The 18228-nt window shown below is 42.7% G+C and overlaps 1 long non-coding RNA gene across 1 annotated transcript; it reads left to right on the forward strand.

Moving 5' to 3' along the window:
- Positions 1 to 11917: 11917 nt before the first annotated feature.
- On the forward strand, positions 11918 to 17594 carry LOC115182863 (uncharacterized). Its single transcript, XR_003873903.1, has 2 exons — positions 11918 to 11956; positions 16519 to 17594. It is a non-coding gene; the product is annotated as an uncharacterized LOC115182863 (long non-coding RNA).
- The last annotated feature ends 634 nt before the right edge of the window (positions 17595 to 18228 follow it).

Raw genomic sequence — 18228 nt, forward strand, 5'->3', positions numbered from 1 at the left:
TTGCTGAGCGGCCTTCCTTTCTGAGTGGCCTTATGTTGATATAGGACTCGTTTTACTGTGGATATAGATACTTTTGTACCTGTTTCCTCCAACATCTTCACAAGGTCCTTTGCTGTTGTTCTGGGATTGATTTGCACTTTTTGCACCAAAGTACGTTCATCTCTAGGAGATTTTCACCAAAGTTGATTTGTCACGTGCGCTGAATACAGCAGGTGTAGACCTTACAGTGAAATGCTTACTTACAGGCTCTAACCAATAGTGCATAAAAGGTATTAGGTGAGCAACAGGTAAGTAAAGAAATAAAACAACAGTAAAAAGACAGGCTATATACAGTAGCGAGGCTATAAAAGTAGCGAGGCTACATACAGACACCGGTTTGTCAGGCTGATTGAGGTAGTATGTACATGTAGATGTGGTTAAAGTGACTATGCATATATGATGAACAGAGAGTAGCAGTAGCGTAAAAGAGGGGTTGGCGGGTGGTGGGTGGGACACAATGCAGATAGTCCGGGTAGCCATTTGATTACCTGTTCAGGAGTCTTATGGCTTGGGGGTAAAAACTGTTGAGAAGCCTTTTTGTCCTAGACTTGGCAATCCGGTACCGCTTGCCATGCGGTAGTAGAGAGAACAGTCTATGACTGGGGTGGCTGGGGTCTTTGACAATTTTTAGGCCCTTCCTCTGACATTGCCTGGTGTAGAGGTCCTGGATGGCAGGCAGCTTAGCCCCAGTGATGTACTGGGCCGTATGCACTACCCTCTGTAGTGCCTTGCGGTCAGAGGCCGAGTAGTTGCCATACCAGGCAGTGATGCAACCAGTCAGGATGCTCTCGATGTTGCAGCTGTAGAACCTTTTGAGAATCTCAGGACCCATATCAAATCTTTTTAGTTTCCTGAGGGGGAATAGGCTTTGTCGTGCCCTCTTCACGACTGTCATGGTGTGTTTGGATCATTCTAGTTTGTTGTTGATGTGGACACCAAGGAACTTGAAGCTCTCAACCTGCTCCACTACAGCCCCGTTGATGAGAATGGGGGCGTGCTCGGTCCTCCTTTTCCTGTGGTCCACAATCATCTCCTTAGTCTTGGTTACGTTGAGGGATAGGTTGTTATTCTGGCACCACCTGGCTAGGTCTCTGACCTCCTCCCTATAGGCTGTCTCGTCGTTGTCGGTGATCAGGCCTACCACTGTTGTGTCGACTGCAAACTTAATGATTAGGTTGGAGTCGTGCCTGGCCATGCAGTCATGGGTGAACAAGGAGTACAGGAGGGGACTGAGCACACACCCCTGGGGAGCTCCAGTGTTGAGGACCAGCGTGGCAGATGTGTTGCTACCTACCCTCACCACCTGGCCCGTCAGGAAGTCCAGGATCCAGTTGCAGAGGGAGGTGTTTAGTCCCAGGATCCTTAGCTTAGTGATGAGCTTTGAGGGTACTATGGTGTTGAACGCTGAGCTGTAGTCAATGAACAGCATTCTCACATAAGTGTTCCTTTTGTCCAGGTGGGAAAGGGCAGTGTGGAGTGCAATAGAGATTGCATCATCTGTGGATCTGTTAGGGCGATATGCAAATTGGAGTGGGTCTAGGGTTTCTGGGATAATGGTGTTGATGTGAGCCATTACCAGCCTTCCACTAACTGTTGCTACGGGTCGGTAGTCATTTAGGCAGGTTACCTTAGTGTTCTTGGGCACAGGGACTATGGTGGTCTGCTTTAAACATGTTGGTATTACAAACTCAATCAGGGACATGTTGAAAATGTCAGTGAAGACACTTGCCAGTTGGTCAGCACATGCCAGGAGCACACATCCTGGTAATCCATCTGGCCCCGCAGCCTTGTGTATGTTATTTTTTATAATTTTTTACCCCTTTTTTTCTCCCCAATTTCATGGTATCCAATTGGTAGTAGTGACAGTCTTGTCTCTTTGCTGCAACTCCCGTACGGACTCGGGAGAGACAAAGGTCAAGAGCCATCCTCCAAAACACAACCCAACCTAGCCGCACTGCTTCTTGACACAATGCACATCCAACCCGGAAGCCAGCCACACCAATGTGTCGGAGGAAACACCGTACACCTGGCGACCTGGTCAGCGTGCACTGCGCCCGGCCCGACACAGGAGTCGCTAGTGCGCGATGAGACAAGGATATCCCTGCCGGCCAAACCCTCCCTAACCCGGACGATGCTGGGCCAATTGTGCACTGCCCCATGGGCCTCCCGGTCGCTGCCGGCTGCGACAGAGCCTAGGCTCAAACCTCGAATCTCTGGTGGCACAGCTAGCACTTTAGACCACTGCGCCACCCGGGAGGCTAGCCTTGTGTATGTTGACCTGTTTAAAGGTCTTACTCACGTCGGCAACGGAGAGCATGATCACACAGTCGTCCGGAACAGCTGATGCTCTCATGCATGCCTCAGTGTTGCTTGCCTCGAAGTGAGCATAGAAGTGATTTAGCTCGTCTGGTAGGCTCGTGTCACTGGGCAGCTCGCGGCTGTGCTTCCCTTTGTAGTCTGTAATAGTTTGCAAGCCCTGCCACATAAGACGAGCATCGGAGCCAGTGTAATATGATTCAATCTTAGCCCTGTATTGACACTTTGCCTGTTTGATGGTTTGTCACAGGGCATAGCAGGATTTCTTATGAGCTTCCGGGTTAGAGTCCCACACCTTGAAAGCGGCAGCTCTACCCTTTAGCTCAGTGCGAATGTTGCCTGTAATCCATGGCTTCTGGTTGGGGTATGTACATACAGTTACTGTGGGGACGACGTCCTTGATGCACTTATTGATAAAGCCAGTGACTGATGTGGTGTATTCCTCAATGTCATCGGAAGAATCCCGGAACATGTTCCAGTCTGTTCTAGCAAAACAGTCCTGTAGTTTAGCATCTGCTTCATCTGACCACTTTTTTATTGACCGAGTCACTGGTGCTTCCTGCTTTAATTTTTGCTTATAAGCAGGAATCAGGAGGACAGAGTTGTGGCCGGATTTACCAAATGGAGGGCGAGGGAGAGCTTTGTATGCGTCTCTGTCTGTGGAGTACAGGTGATCTAGAATTTTTTTCCCTCTGGATGCACATTTAACATGTTGATATAAATTTGGTAGAACTGATTTAAGTTTCCCTGCATTAGTCTCTGGCCACTAGGAGCACCGCCTCTGGGTGAGTGGTTTCCTGTTTGCTTATTTCCTTATACAGCTGACTGAGTTCCAGCTTTGTGAAATCATGTGAATTCCACTTGGCTGTTGACAGAGGGAGAGAGAACAGGTAGCCTAGTAGTGTAAAGTTGAGTAAACAAGTAGTCATGCTTCTTGTCTCTCAACAACATTAGGAAAAGTCCAGCCTTGCAACTAAAGAATTTGCTGGTGTTGGGGAAAGAAATTGTAGTATTATGTGACTTTCTTCCACTGGGAGATCTGGTCATTATCTGATGTATTCAATTCTGAGTTTGCATCCCAATATTACACTTTATATACGTCATAGAATACTGAATATAACAAAACTGTTAGACATAGAAACACCGGATTTTCTGCATAAAAAAAAAATCGAATAATGTTTATAAATGATTAAATTATGAAAAATAAGAATATCACTCCACCCGTGAGGCCACTAGATAATTTGAGTGCAGGACAGGGCTACTACCACATCCCAGTTGAAAGCACCTTCTGACATGCATCAGTGTGCGATCTCATTCTTACTCGTTGGAGTAGTTTGTTCATAGCCATCCTCCTTTTTGTCCGTGTAAAATTATTTTGCTATAGTATCGATTAAATGTAAAATGAGAGGCTTTCATTGACAAACAGAAAAAAAGCTGCAGTGCTTTGTAGCAAAGAGGTGAGCGTACAACGTACAGTATGTTGTCGTGTACTTATATTGCTGTAGATCTAGGGATTGATACTGGCTGAACAGTATCATGTACCTCATCAGTGTAATTAAAGCATATACAACAGCCATTGTTAATAGGAACTGTGTCAGGGCTAACGAGTTAGCAGATTGTCTCTCAGATGGTCTCATCGGTATCATTCATTCATGTTTCTGAAACAAGTGGGCGGGCTGGCATAACGCAATGACTGATGTAAGGACAGAGGGATGGATTGCCTGGCACTGTAATGCTGTTGATGTCTCTGAACTGTCATGCTCTTAGTGCCTGATGTTACATAAGACTGGTAACGTCATTGTGGCTCTATGTCACACTGTCACAGCCACTGATTGTCCTTAGGCCTTGTGATTCCAGACTGGAACCTGTGTGTTGTGTTGGGTATCACACTACAGGACAGGACATGATGTACAGGTACGTGTACAGATAAAAACACCCATCTGCCAGCAGCCATTACATTACATTTAGCATTTCACGTGTGTGTGTGTGTGTGTGTGTGTGTGTGTGTGTGTGTGTGTGTGTGTGTGTCAAATCAAATGTTATTTGTTACATGCGCCAAATACAACAGTGAAATGCTTACTTACAAACTCTTTCCCAAAGATGTAGAGTTTTAGATAAAATGATAAAAAAAGCGAGAAATAAAACACACAAGCATGAAGCTATATACAAGGAGTACCAATACCATATCAATGTGCAGGGATACGTGGTAGTTGAGGTAAATATGTACATGTACAGGAGGCTGGGGCTCCCGAGTGGCACAGCGGTCTAAGGCACTGCATCTCAGTGCAAGAGGTGTCACTACAGTCCCTGGTTTGAATCCAGGCTGTATCACATCCGGCCGTGATTGAAAGTCCCATAGAGCGACGCACAATTGGCCCGGTGTCGTCCGGGTTTGGCCGGGTAGGCTGTCATTGTGAATAAGAATTTGTTCTTAACTGACTTGCCTAGTTAAATAAAGGTTAAATAAATATACACTGCTCAAAAAAATAAAGGGAACACTTAAACAACACAATGTAACTCCAAGTCAATCACATTTCTGTGAAATCAAACTGTCCACTTAGGAAGCAACACTGATTGACAATACATTTCTTTCACATGCTGTTGTGCAAATGGAATAGACAACAGGTGGAAATTATAGGCAATTAGCAAGACACCCCCAATAAAGGAGTGGTTCTGCAGGTGGGGACCACAGACCACTTCTCAGTTCCTATGCTTCCTGGCTGATGTTTTGGTCACTTTTGAATGCTGGCGGTGCTTTCACTCTAGTGGTAGCATGAGACGGAGTCTACAACCCACACAAGTGGCTCAGGTAGTGCAGCTCATCCAGGATGGCACATCAATGCGAGCTGTGGCAAGAAGGTTTGCTGTGTCTGTCAGCGTAGTGTCCAGAGCATGGAGGCGCTACCAGGAGACAGGCCAGTACATCAGGAGATGTGGAGGAGGCCGTAGGAAGGCAACAACCCAGCAGCAGGACCGCTACCTCCGCCTTTGTGCAAGGAGGAGCAGGAGAAGCACTGCCAGAGCCCTGCAAAATGACCTCCAGCAGGCCACAAATGTGCGTGTGTCTGCTCAAACGGTCAGAAACAGACTCCATGAGGGTGGTATGAGGGCCCGACGTTCACAGGTGGGGGTTGTGCTTACAACCCAACACCGTGCAGGACGTTTGGCATTTGCCAGAGAACACCAAGATTGGCAAATTCGCCACTGGCGCCCTGTGCTCTTTACAGATGAAAGCAGATTCACACTGAGAACGTGACAGACGTGAAAGAGTCTGGAGACGCCGTGGAGAACGTTCTGCTACCTGCAACATCCTCCAGCATGACCGGTTTGGCGGTGGGTCAGTCATGGTGTGGGGTGGCATTTCTTTGGGGGGCCGCACAGCCCTCCATGTGCTCGCCAGAGGTAGCCTGACTGCCATTAGGTACCGAGATGAGATCCTCAGACCCCTTATGAGACCATATGCTGGTGCGGTTGGCCCTGGGTTCCTCCTAATGCAAGACAATGCTAGACCTCATGTGGCTGGAGTGTGTCAGCAGTTCTTGCAAGAGGAAGGCATTGATGCTATGGACTGGCCCGCCCGTTCCCCAGACCTGAATCGAATTGGGCACATCTGGGACATCATGTCTCACTCCATCCACCAACGCCACGTTGCACCACAGACTGTCCAGGAGTTGGCGGATGCTTTAGTCCAGGTCTGGGAGGAGATCCCTCAGGAGACCATCCGCCACCTCATCAGGAGCATGCCCAGGCGTTGTAGGGAGGTCATACAGGCACATGGAGGCCACACACACTACTGAGCCTCATTTTGACTTGTTTTAAGGACATTACATCAAAGTTGGATCAGCCTGTAGTGTGGTTTTCCACTTTAATTTTGAGTGTGACTCCAAATTCAGACCTCCATGGGTTGATAAATTGGATTTCCATTGATTATTTTTGTGTGATTTTGTTGTCAGCACATTCAACTATGTAAAGAAAAAAGTATTTAATAAGATTATTTCTTTCATTCAGATCTAGGATGTGTTGTTTAAGTGTTCCCTTTATTTTTTTGAGCAGTATATATATAAATATAATAATAAGAGTGAAAAGTAGCAGCAGTGCATATGCTGGGTGTGAGTCTGTGGTGGCGTGTGTGTGTGTGTATGTGACATCAGCATGCGTGAGTGTGTTATGTGTGTGTGTTGTGTGTGTGGATAGAGACATGTGTATGTGTATATAGCCAGTGCAGGTAGAGTCAGTACAGATAGTCTGAGAAGCTATTCAGCAGTCGAATTGCTTTCAAGATAGAAGCTATCTTGGAGCCTGTTGGTCTGAGACCCGTTGCTCCGGTAGCACAGAGAACAGTCCATGTGCTTAGGTGGCTGAAGTCTTTGGCAATTTCCTGGGCCTTCCTTAGACACCGCCTGGTATAAACGTCCAGGATGGCATGGAGTTCGGCCCCAGAGAAGTACTAGGCTGTCCGCACCACCCTCTGTAGAGCCTTGTGGTCAAGGGCGGTGCAGTTGCCATACCAGACGGCGAAGCAGCCAGTCAAGATGCTCTCATTGGTGCAGCTTTAGAACTTCTTGAGTATCTGAGGACCAAATCTGTGTGTGTGTGTGTGTGTGTGTGTGTGTGTGTGTGCGTCTTTTTTGTTATTGTTTTTGTTTTGTTGTTGAAACAGAGGAGAGGAGACTCCGGCAGCGACGTCAGAAAATTGCAGTACATATTGTGCTGTTCTATCACGCATGCAATAATGTCAGAGGGAAAAACAGTGTTGGTTGTTTGCAGTAACTTCTTTGTTGTTGTAATCCCAAACGGATGTGGCAGTTTCACCAATTAAGGATTCCAGCTGTAGCCCTTTCCTGCAGTCAAATGACCTAGTGGCCTCAAAAAGGAGGATGGTTATGAACAAACCACTCCTACGAGTGGAGTACTTTTGTTTCAAAGTAGATTTGTTTGACTACCAAGAAACACTCTGTGTGACACTGATGTAGTCCTCTGCAGTAAAAGGTTTTTAAAGCAGGAGAAAGAGACGAGTTGGTGCACTGTTACCAGCCTTTACTCTTCAGCTGTATGGTTACACTTTCACGTTGCTGTACTATGCATTACTGTACTATGCATCCTCTCTATTTTCGCTGCAGCACAAATCAGGATAGCTATGTCTGTCTATACAAAGGTCTTAGTCATGAATGTTTCAAGCTATTCACGTTGATTCAATCACTGCTATTCAATACGGAATCAACAAAGGTTTACACCACACACTGATTGCCAATCAGAGGATGGTGAACTGTCCCTTTGAACCAGGTGACTCAAATGCCTGAGTCATATGTGATCATATAACATTCAAAACCTCCTGAGATCAACAAGTTATCACATAGTCTTGAATGACAACTACAGGAATTTTGTAACTCTGGACGTCATTCATTTCTTTGATATTTTATTTTGAAAGAATATTTCAAATCCATTGCTCTGAGTCATAAGAGTTCATTGTATTTCAGTTGAATTAATTGTATTCACAAGTGCTGCTCCCATTGAGGAGCCTCTCTATCTATGTAAATAGTGTTGTGTATTTTTCCAGACCCTTAATAAAAAATTGTACTCTTCTGAATAGCAGGAGTCAGGCAAGTGGGCTGTGGACTTTCTTGACGTCTTTTAGTTTGATTGACTCCACCAAGGGGCAAAGATATAATCCTGTCAACAGTTTAAATTATAGATTTGTTGCTTCAGAGTGCAATCATTTATGATGCTTACGCATTTGACCTTCACTGTCCTCAAGTCTCTGTCAGACCACATACAAACAGACATCTGTTGTTAGATGTTCGTTACAAATATGAAATATTAAATCAGTGACTTTCTATATATTTCTGTGTTGGTATCAAAGCAGAGCACAGCTTGTGTGAGCAGACAAAGGTGCTCAGGCAGCAGTCTGGAGGACTGGCTGCTGGCTGCTTGTCAACAACTTTTCAATACATCTATTTATGACCTTAGTTTAACTGTTGTACCCCATCAGAATGCAAAATATAATCTTGTTTAACTCCATTGTTTGTAAACAATGTGAATGTAAACAAACACTGTATAGCCTCAAAACATGGTTAAAACTATAACTTTGTGAATGTAAACAAACACTGTATAGCCTCAAAACATGGTTAAAACTATAACTTTGTGAATGTAAACAAACACTGTATAGCCTCAAAACATGGTTAAAACTATAACTTTGTGAATGTAAACAAACACTGTATAGCCTCAAAACATGGTTAAAACTATAACTTTGTGAATGTAAACAAACACTGTATAGCCTCAAAACATGGTTAAAACTATAACTTTGTGAATGTAAACAAACACTGTATAGTCTCAAAACATGGTTAAAACTATAACTTTGTGAATGTAAACAAACACTGTATAGCCTCAAAACATGGTTAAAACTATAACTTTGTGAATGTAAACAAACACTGTATAGCCTCAAAACATGGTTAAAACTATAACTTTGTGAATGTAAACAAACACTGTATAGCCTCAAAACATGGTTAAAACTATAACTTTGTGAATGTAAACAAACACTGTATAGCCTCAAAACATGGTTAAAACTATAACTTTGTGAATGTAAACAAACACTGTATAGCCTCAAAACATGGTTAAAACTATAACTTTGTGAATGTAAACAAACACTGTATAGCCTCAAAACATGGTTAAAACTATAACTTTGTGAATGTAAACAAACACTGTATAGCCTCAAAACATGGTTAAAACTATAACTTTGTGAATGTAAACAAACACTGTATAGCCTCAAAACATGGTTAAAACTATAACTTTGTGAATGTAAACAAACACTGTATAGCCTCAAAACATGGTTAAAACTATAACTTTGTGAATGTAAACAAACACTGTATAGCCTCAAAACATGGTTAGAACTATCACTTTGTGAATGTAAACAAACACTGTATAGCCTCAAAACATGGTTAAAACTATAACTTTGTGAATGTAAACAAACACTGTATAGCCTCAAAACATGGTTAAAACTATAACTTTGTGAATGTAAACAAACACTGTATAGCCTCAAAACATGGTTAAAACTATAACTTTGTGAATGTAAACAAACACTGTATAGCCTCAAAACATGGTTAAAACTATAACTTTGTGAATGTAAACAAACACTGTATAGCCTCAAAACATGGTTAAAACTATAACTTTGATACCGTGGAAGGTCAGTCCTTGCATTCATAACTCTGTCTATAATTTTGAAAGTGGTTTCATTTCTCCAGTGCCATCCCTCATCCCTTTACTAAAACGTTGTTATGGTTCAAACTGCACATTACCATTGGCTACATCAGAGTGCTTCTGAGACAGCATGGAATAATTCACAAATGACAAGAGGAGAATCTACATAGTAAAGCACTCGTAGCAAAAATATCAATAACACCACTCTCAGTACAGATGCTATGACTCTACCTGACAGCCATGTGGTTGAAAATACAGTACATTCTTACCAGAGTGCCGTACCTTTAAAGAGATAGGGTGTGCTGTGCTGTGGGGGACCATATGTTGTGTTGTCTCTCTTGTTTTGATGTGTGTTTTGTCCTATATTTATATTGTTTTTATTTTTTATTTTTAATCCCAGGCTCACGTCTCTGCAGGAGGCCTTTTGCCTTTTGGTAGGCCGTCATTGTAAATAAGAATTTGCTCTCAACTGACTTACCTAGTTAAATAAAGGTTCAATTAAAAATAAATATGGTGAGAGGACACCAAGGGACTTTGCAGATCATAATGAGGTATGGGGTCATTAAGTGGGAGGGGAAAAGGGTGGGTGGGGTGCTGTGACTGACCGAGAAAATGGGCGGAGGGCATGGGAAGGCAATGGGAGCAGTGCTTCCCAGGTCTGACATTGTGATGTCAGCGTAGTAATCTACCGATCAGCTGCATTCCCCAGTTGTCTCTCATTGTGGGTCATATGACCATAGAATTATGAATTAGAATACTAGAATAGTTATTTAATAGGATCTCTATACATATTATTCAGCTGGAGTGGACCGACAAACTCATTAGCTAGCTACATCGCCTCATGAGAAACAAAAGTCATTTCAGAAAATTAGTCAAATTAACCGCATGGGTGAGCTTACTTTCATTCAGAGCATAATTTAGTTACATGGAGAGTTTTTCTCCTGGAATTTCTATTTTGCATCAGGCTATGTCACTACATGCTGATTAGCTTTTAAAAGAAGATAATAAACTGTCTTTTCTCTGGGTATTGTTTTGTTATCTTGTCTGTGTAATTCAAGGACAAGTTGACTGAGTGTGATCGTGGAGGGAAGACACTGTGCTGAAAATATACATATAAATAGCAACTGTCAGGCCCATTGACTGCACTGATACAGGTGGAGACTGTTGTATTATTCATTACATGAGCTTGAAGCCACAACAGACAGTGAAGTCATATGTTTGTCCCACTCCATTAACAGTCAGCACGCCATTTTAATTTAGCCTTCTGGATTTGTAGGTATGTGGACTCCATACCACACAAATGCATTATAAGACAAGACAAACATGGACATGCTAGGGGGAATGCTTTGACGTTGCCAGATTATCCAAATCGGAAAGAAGAATGACCTTGTTATATTGCTATGAGATTGAGTGTGTGCATTTATATGACGTTCATTTATATATTGTTAACAATTATGTGGTAAGTCATTAATAGTTCACCACCCCAGTATTACAATCTAGTGATTAAAGAAGTGTTTACCTGGCTAGGTGGATCTAATCTACCGTTGACTGCAAGCTGTTGTTATTTTATTGTGATAAGTTATTATGATTGGGTGAAGCAGCCATGAATGCTCAGTGCATACACATGAAGTGCAGTGATAGTGGAGGGGGGAGTTGACTAGGATGGTGCCTCCCTGAAGGCTGCGGCAGGGCCGTGGCAGGATGTGACCCATGCCAGGGCCCCTAAGCGATATGCTGCTACCTCATCAACTGGAGCTGGGCTGACGGTCGCCAGCGTATGCTCTCTGCTCTACAAGGGCATGGACTCTGGCGGGGGGATTAAGAGTGCACTGCCAGGGGTGGAAGAATGAGAGAGGAACAGAGTAGAGAGGGGGAGAAAGGAGAGAAAGGGGGAAGAGGAGAGAGCGAGTAGGGGAGGGAGAGAGTGCCCAAACAAGGAAGCCAGGGGAAAGAATACAAGCCACAGAGAGAGAGAGAGAGCTAGGTAAGGGTTAGTCACGTGTCAAACTCATTCCACAGAGGGCCAAGAGTCTGCAGGTTATCCCTCCACCCTTGTACTTGATAGATTAATTAAGGTCACTAATTAGTTAGGAACTCCCCTCACCTGGTTGTCTAGGTCTTTATTGAAAGGAAAAACCAAAAACCCGCAGACACTTGTGAATCGAATTTGACACCCCTAGGCTAGACGTTGTTGACTGTGGAGTTGTTGACTGTGGAGTTACTGGAAAAAGACTGACTGAGGGAGAAAAAAAGAGCTAGACAGTGCCTAATTTGTAAATCAGGAGTTGCCGGAACAAGTGAGCACGAGAGGGGGGTGACCTGCATTGCATGCATATCATCACATTTGCGTAGTGGCATAGAGCAGTAAGTAGAGGCATTTACAGAAGTTGCCCACATGGGAAAAAAGGTTTGTGGCCTAGGGTCCAGAAAATGTTTGGCCTTTTTATAAACGCATTTAATGCAATTCTACGTCATTTTACGATTGGAGATTTTGGCACGATCTTTTTTAATGCTGCGTTCAAAACAACTGGGAACTCGGAGCTGGGCATTCTACGACTTCAGACTTCAGTGCGTTCAAGACAACTGCGAAATTGGGGAAATAACGAGCTCAGACTGGAAAAGTTTGTTTTGGATGGTCATCCAATTTGAAATTCCACATGGGGAACTCTGGCCTCTTCTAGAGCTCCGACTTTCCGACCTGACGATCACTGACATCATGATTCGGCTTATTTTTTTTCGAGTTCCAAGTTGTCTTGAAAGCACAAAATGATCGAAATGACAGGCAATTTAGACACTGACAAACTGAGAATCTGAGATCAATGAAAACGACATTGAATCCATCAATAGCCTAGGCCTATTTAATTTATTTCTCAACAGACAGCAGTAACCATAACTTTGTCAAATGTATTTCAACCCTTTGCGCGGCTCTATAAGGACATTATGAATTGCAATGCTGGAGAGATGAGAGTTGCAGGCTCATGTCTATCGGAGTAGAGAGCGGGAGAGAGAGATAATAGAAAGTGAATCTCATTGTAGTGAGAGATGGGGGGGGGGGGGATTAAAGAAGAGGCAACTCTAAAGAACTTTGATCACGTTTATTAGAATCTTTACATTGCAAAAAGTGACAATTATTTTTCATGCCAGAAGAGGTACCGGATCCGGACAAAACGAAACTGTTCCAAGACGGAGAGGTGCCAGATCCTGTTCCAGTAGGATCCGGCTAAAATTAAGCACTGGAGAGAGGGCAAGTGCTGAGCGATTAACCGAAATTTCGTATTTTTTTCTCCGGTTATTCAACAACTAATTGACCGATGTGGGTTCAATGACTTGAATTCCATTTAGTTCGTTATTTCTGTGATCCCAACGCGCCGTTTCTCCAGAGAGAAATCAAATCATTCACGAGAGAAATCAAGTCAAGAACTATGTGGGACACTGGGCTGAAGGGAGTTGTAGTTTTCATTAACCAAATATTCAACCTAGTTCAGCGCAAAAATGTCATAATTAACTACATTAACCACGTTTTTATCAACAGTTTTTAATTTGTTCGTTCGACATGGTGGGATATTTTTGTCTGTAAAATTAATTATGCGAGAAATGGCGGTGGAAACGCCTTTATGCTCAAATATTTATGTCATTTCCATCATATCGAAGTAAACTTGTCACGCGATGATATTGAGTGTGGCCCTCCCACTACTACTCAGGAAACCATGCAGTTTCTTAGGCAACAGATTAAGTATATTATGATGAATTTCACAGTGTTGAAAGTGCACGGTGATGAGCTTGGTGCTCCTTTCCAATAAATATCGAGGGTCTTATTCTGGTGACACGATGCTCAACTGCCCTTTTGACAAATACAAATATCTTATCCAAAATAATTGAATCATGTGTACTAGCCAGTGGCAACCCGTCATTCAGGGCAGGTGAGGCAGATGTCTTTCTTGCTATCCACAAAAACATTGTGCCATCTGGTTTGCTTAATATAAGTATTTTGAAATTATTTTTACTTTAGCAATTCCATTTATTTTAAGTATATTTAAAACCAAATACTTTTAGACTTTTATTCCTGAGTGGCGCAGCGGTCTAAGGCACTGCATCTCAGTGCAAGAGGTGTCACTTCAGTCCCTGGTTTGAATCCAGGCTGTATCACATCCGGCCGTGATTGAGAGTCCCATAGGGTGGCGCACAATTGGCCCAGCATCGTCCGGTTTTGACCAGGGTAGGCCGTCATTGTAAATAATAAATATTTGTTCTTAACTGACTTTCCTAGTTAAATTAAAATAAAAATCTAATGACTGAAGTCGTATTTTACTGGGTGACTTCCACTACTACTAGAGTCATTTTCTATTAAGGATCTATTCTTTACTTTTACTCAACTATGACTATTGAGTACATTTTGCACCTCTGCAAGCTGGCTGTTCTTTCCAGCTCGGACAGAGAGACACTTTTACGCCTGCTACTTTAGGTTAGATACACACAGACCGCATAAACCACATAGGAGATGTACACAACACAACAATGAGAGAGGGATAGAGACAGTTTGTGAAAGTATGCCTTATCTCAGCCTGGTCTCATAGACTAGACGTAACATAGTAAATGTAAATCCGGGACCTCCAAATTAGTATGATGTGTTATGTTTGGTATGGTTACATAAGACAGAAGGTTAATTATGGCAAAAACAAAAGTTGGGTGGTTGGTCGGGGTGGTTGGGTCTAGCAACCCAAAGGTTGTGTATTTGAATCTCATCATGTACAACTTTAACATTTTTGCTAATTAGCTTTTTAGCTACTTTGCAACTACTTGGCATGTTAGCTAAACCTTCCCCTAACCTTATCCCTTTAACCAAACTCCTAACCTCAACCCTAACCTTAACCCTAACAATAACCCCTAACCCTATCCTCTAGCTTAGCTAACGTTAGCCACCTAGTTAAGGTTAGTGTTAGCCACCTAGCTAACGTTAGCCACCTAGTTAAGGTTAGTGTTAGCCACCTAGCTAACGTTAGCCACCTAGTTAAGGTTAGTGTTAGCCACCTAGCTAACGTTAGCCACAACAAATTTGAAGTTTTGCAAATTCATAACATATTGTACAAATTGCAATTAGCAACATATCATACGAATTGTAATTCGTAACATCATACTACATTGAACAAAAATATAAACTCAACATGTAAAGTGTTGGTCCCATGTTTCATGAGCTGAAATAAAATATCCCAGAAATGTTCCATACGCACAAAAAGCTTATTTCTCTCACATTTTGTTTACATCCTTGTTAGTGAGCATTTCTCTTTTGCTAAGATAATCCATCCACCTGACAGGTGTGGCATATCAAGAAGCTGAATAAACAGCATGATCATTACACAGGTGCACCTTGTGCTGGGGGACAATAAAGGGCCACTCTAAAGTGTGCAGTTTTGTCACACAACACAATGCCACAGATGTCTCAAGTTTTGAGGGACCGTGCAATTGGCATGCTGACTGCAAGAATGTCCACCAAAGCTGTTGCCAGATAATTTAATGTTAATTTCTCTACCAGAAGCCACCTCCAACGTTGCTTTAAAGAATTTGGCAGTACGACCAACCGGCCTCTCAACCGCAGACCACGTGTATGGCGTTGTGTGGGCGAGAGGTTTGCTGATGTCAACGTGTGAACATAGTGCCCCATGGTGGCGGTGGGGTTATGGTATGGGTAGGCATAAAATACAGACAACAAAAAAATGGCAATTTGAATGCACATAAATACCGTGACGAGATTCTGAGGCCCATAATGAGGCCAATATTGTTTTACGTATCTGTGACCAACAGATGCATATCTGTGTTCCCAGTCATGTGAAATCCATAGATTAGGGTCTAATGAATTTATTTAAATTGACTGATTTCCTTATATGAACTGTAACTCAGTAAAATCTTTGAAATTGTTGCACATTGCATTTATATTTTTGTTCAGTATAATTGAAGTGTCCCAGATTTCGTTTACTAAGTTACATCTACCCCCCAGTCCAGGTTGGTTATCTACTTTGAAGAGCTAGTGAAATAATTTTGTCAGACAGCTCTGCAACATACTTAGGCAGGCTTGCCTAGCTGAATAGGATGACTAAAGACAGTACAGTACAGGGTGCGCAGAGATAACTTTGTCTGGCTAGCTGCTACTGCCTGAGCAGAGATGAGATGATGACTTTAAGGAATTAAAAATAATAAAGCCATCAAATAAAACGAAGTAATATACACAACTGAAATATTGTATTATTTCATAGCAATTTCCTATTTTTCTATTGATGTCAACCCAATGTGGACCTGACAGAAATAATTGAATGTGAATGTTCACTGTTGTTGGCTTTAGAATTTCAATTAAAAAGCTCTAAAATCATTTGAATGTCATTATTTCATAATTCATTTAATTTAGAAAAAAATTATCGTAAACAAAATAAAAAAACATAATTATTTTTTTATAATCGAACCCAAAACCGAATCGAGCTCAAAAAACACTTATCGCTCAGCACTAGTTCCATGTAGAACCCTCTGTGGAAATGGTTCTACATGGAACCTCAAAGTTTCTATCAGGAACCAAAAGTGTTCTACTTGGAACCAAAAAAGGTTAGTCAAATGGTTCTCTTATGGGGACAGATAGCACCTTTTTTATGAGTGTAGAGAGCGCACAAGACATAGGGCATATAAGTCGCTTGGAGTGGTGAGAGACAGAAGGGGGAGGGAAAGTGTGGGGGAAAGAGACTGGGAGAGAGAAGCTGCTCTGTGTGGACTGTAGCTTGCAGCTGTAATTGTGGAAGAGCGAGAAAGCGTGCTCATGTGAGAGAGACTCAGAGACTACTAGAGAGAGAGAGAGAAAACAAAAGAGGTTGAGAGAGAGTGAGTGAGAGACAGACAGACAGATAGCGAAGGCTGAAACACAGAGAGTGAAGTAAATAAAGAATGCAAGAAAGACAGTACAGTGACGCAGTGCTTCTCTGTCTACTGTAGGTGTACGAATTCTGTGGAGGCAGCGTGATACAAGGACTATACATTTCCTGTCTCCTATCAGCCGGATTTACTCCGAAAAGGGCATCAATGACCATTGGACCATATACTTCTCCACAATATTGCAGGCACTAAAGGTGGACTTTTAACAAGTGCAGTGACAATGCAGGTGAGATTCTCTTGATTGTTTATATACTGTACATGTGTTCAACTGCATGTTGTACTGAAATTATAGTGTTTGGTTTGCTAGACTTGAAGTAAGCCTTTTTATTAAAATGAATCACTTGTGGTGCATGGCATTTCTATCTGTTTATAATCGGGAAAACTGAATATCTACTAGATGCCGAGTTATGTATATTTCATACGCTTGCAGACTGTATGTTATGTTTGCGGTAAAAAAATATTCAACAGCTTCTGTCTGAAGCCAGATGATGTGTCGACAGAGGCTGTGTTGTTTAGTTTAATTGTGGTAATGAGCTGTTACTATGCATTTACTTATAATCTGAGATATATTTGATATGGCTTCCAGGTAAAAAACAAAAAACAAAGATGTGCTTTGGAAAGTGAACTTTTATGATTGAGTGTAGAGAACAATGACGTTCTGTGTCTCTGTATCGCTCTTCTTTCCCCTCTCTCATACCGTACACACAGATACAGTCACACTCACAATATGTGTTGCTTTGTTCACTAAGTCCTGTGCTGCTGGCTCTCCCTAGCTGCAGACAGCAGGACAGTTGATGGAGTGACGTGCTCTGGGTGGGGTGCCTGTTCATTAGATGAGTGTGATTGAGACCACAGTATATTGACAGGGAGTAGAACGATGAGACTACTGTACATGGTTAACAAACACAACAAAGATCAACAGAGCAAGCGAGGAGTCACCTATAGATCTACGGATAGCTGGATTCAGGAATAAAGCGCCTTTCACAGTGCTCTTCACACATCCTGTAACAGCAAAATAAAATGGATTGATAGAGAAAGTAAGAGGTAGATGAGAGAAGGTGTGGAAAGAGAAGGCTGGGAAGAGATATGCAGTATGGGGGAGTCGTCATAGATTGAGTGGACTTTGGAGAAGGGTAGAAAAGAGATAAGGAGACGAGGGAGTGTGAGAGAGATGAAGGAGTCACTGCTGTGTTCTAGTACAGCTAGGCCATGACAGTAAAGACAGCCCTGGCTTGGGGGGACATCGAGTAGAGATGGCCAGTCCATTATTCCTGCTCCAGGGTGGGAGCCCTGACCTAGCCCCTAATCCAACAGCCTTCCCTATGCCTCGCCTCTCACCCAAGGAGATCGCCACGGCTCTCCTCACACAAACAAACACACATCCACTGCATGCATGACAAACACAAGCTTCATAAGCCCCGTGGTCAGTCAGCCCTCCTTACCCAGCTAGCTACCACTGCTCCTGAAACGTTCACCACACACTTCTGCCTACCACTTAGGCATTTTACTTTGCACAGACGCCTGTATATCCATTTTAATTTGTATCAAGGGCATTTGTTAGTCTATTGTTATACTGCTTCTCTTTTGTCATTTGCATTGGTTTGTGAGATTTGTTTTGTTGTAAAACTAAAAGATTGTGCGGATGAAGTCATGTCTTGCTGTGAGGATCAGTTGGGTAGTTGTTGTGACAGTGTCCCCCACAGCCTCAGGCATTGCTATGGGCACACAGGGGACATTTCCGCCTGTCATCTCCACTTTAGTTACAACCAA

This window comes from Salmo trutta, unplaced genomic scaffold (assembly GCF_901001165.1).
Source record: "Salmo trutta unplaced genomic scaffold, fSalTru1.1, whole genome shotgun sequence".
Taxonomy (NCBI): Eukaryota; Metazoa; Chordata; class Actinopteri; order Salmoniformes; family Salmonidae; genus Salmo; species Salmo trutta.